This window comes from Aptenodytes forsteri, unplaced genomic scaffold (genome assembly GCF_000699145.1).
Source record: "Aptenodytes forsteri isolate BGI_AS27 unplaced genomic scaffold, ASM69914v1 Scaffold261, whole genome shotgun sequence".
Lineage (NCBI taxonomy): Eukaryota > Metazoa > Chordata > Aves > Sphenisciformes > Spheniscidae > Aptenodytes > Aptenodytes forsteri.
In genome coordinates this window covers 150,612-153,098 of record NW_008795583.1, presented here as the reverse complement: position 1 = coordinate 153,098, position 2,487 = coordinate 150,612, and positions in this window count along the sequence as shown.

The following is a 2,487-nucleotide window of genomic DNA, read 5'->3' as shown; positions in this document are numbered from 1 at the left end:
GGCTCCCACGGTGACCTGCTGGAGAGTCACCCCGCTTCGTGGGGGCACCACGCGGTTTCTCATCGGAGGCTCTCCCGGCACGTACAGCCCGAGAAATCCCGGCAGGGAGTGAGAGACTTGGGTTAAGAAGTGGTACAAAGGACAGTTTAGTGCTTGGGATGAAGCACTGAATGAAAGCAAATGAAAAATCCTCAGGCAAAATCTTTGCTTTTCTTTCCAGGCAGAAATTAAGTGTAAGTCTCTCTCTATTCTCTCTCTCCCTGGTTTTTTTTTGTTGTTTTGTTTTTTTTCCCTAGGCAAATTTATTGGAGGAATTTTCATTGCTGCTCTCAGTCTCCTGTAGCCAGCTTTATCATCCTATCAGCTAGGCTCCGTATGGGTCAAATGAAGTATCACAAGAGAAATATCTGAGTGCAGGAGCCAGGTGTTTGCCCATGCCCCTCCTGGTCAGGGAGTCTCTTGGAACTACTTTGTAAAGCTGCTTGTATAAGGGTAATGTCAAGCTGCTGGGACTATTTCTTTGCCTTGCCAGCAGTTACTCGTTACTTGAATTTTAACACCCTCTGTGAGTACCATTAATGTGCTGGTTTATTTTCCTTTCCAGGCAGCCAGCAAACAAGCTAAATTAGATAAGGATTGATATTGGTCCCCACAGCCCCCCCGGGTACATCTTCTCTGAACATGGTAAAGTGGCCTTCTTGTTTGTAGCCCTTTGGATAGTTTGGAGATGTCCCATTCAGGCTGTCAGGGATTGATTTTTTGCAAATATGGTTTCATGAGCCACTCTATCAGATACTTTACTGCTACTGAAATGTTACAGCAGTCTTACTGGTGATGAAACAGCGACCAGGTGTTTCCTCTTTTCTGTGTGCATTAGAGCTTTGCAAAACCATGGGCTCTAGTTTCCAGGGTAGAAGAGGCAGGAGAATTGGTGCTTGTGCTCTTAAGATACACTCAGAGTGTGTGTGTGCTTAGCTGACTGTGACTGATAGTGTCTCAGCTGGTCCACCCTGGTGACCTCTGGAGGGGTGAAATGGTGGCACAGAGACATTACCGGAACACTGAGGTGATGTGCAGTATAATCTCTGCAAGGTGATTAGCTCGTGTAAGAGGCTGAACGTAGGCAGTGTTCTGGCATCCTTGGTGCACAGAGGCTGAAAGTGTTTTAAGGAGACAGGCTTGGATGAGGGAGAGCGGAGAGTTGCCCCTATTTATAATGCTGGTGGGCTAAAGTAGCCCTCCCACAGGTGGGATATTGGCTCATAATTTCACTTATTTGAAGTCTGTTGTTGCTGCTGTTGACCTTTACGGAAATTGAATGAGGCCCAGAACTTGCAGCTGTGTTTTCTGCACTAGCCAACATCTTTGGCTTATCTCCCTGTTGGCAGAAGCAATACCGAGGACACTGGTGTAGACATGGTTTAGCTGTGTTATCACAAGAAGTGAGAAGATGGCAGAAGCATTTGTGTTACAAGTTGAACCTGCTGCAAATTGCTTCTAAGTCTATGATAGGAGAGAAACATGCATTGTTCCACATACAGCTGAGCAGAATTTGACAGTTCTGTTGTATTTGCTTGCATTCCAGTGCTATGTGTTCTTCTCTGTGTTGTCTTGTGTTTTTTCCTTTTCTTCATGTTTAATTGTACTTTTGCTCTTCTGTAAGGCTTGGAGAAAGTTCTGAGCAAATGTTTACGCTTAAGGCTTGTCGTGGTTTAAAGTGCTATGTGTTCTTCTCTTTGTGTTTTTGTGTTTTTTCCTTTTCTTCATGTTTAATTGTACTTTTGTAAGGCTTGGGGAAAGTTCTGAGCAAATGTTTACGCTTAAGGCTTGTCGTGGTTTAACCAGACTGTACCAGGCTACTGGGAAGGAAATTAACTCTATCCCTGCTGAAACCAGGACAAGGCTTTAGTTATATGTTACGTTAGTGAAGCCAGTCAGAGTGTGTACAAGTAGTAGGACATAGGCATTTTTGGGTAGCAGAAATTTGTGTAAAGGAGTTGTCTTTTGCCTTTAACTTACGTTTTAGGAGCCCCCAGGTGAGGTAGGTATACAGGGCTCTGAAGAAATACTATAATAAAAATCCATTCTTAGTCCAGAGAGGTTGCTTTTTAAATAAGGAAATGTTTTGGGCAGATGAGGGACCCAAAGGATAAGGATACAAAAAAAAGTGTTAGGTACTATGAGCGAATAAGGAAAGAGAAGATGCTGAAGATGGCTTTTATGGTACAGAGAGGAGTGCTCTGGGATACAGTGAAAGGTGCAGGAGGCACTTTGGAGGTGGTTGGATGGGCCTCTCTGAGCTCTTTGGTGCTGTTCTGACCGTATTTCCAAGATGAGACACCAACAAACCCTGTGTGCAGCTTCATTTCACTCCTGGGCTCAGAATCATAGAATCATTAAGGTTGGAAAAGACCTCTAAGATCAGAGTCCAACCGTCAACCCAACACCACCACCCACTAAACCATGTCCCTAAGTGCCTCATCTACT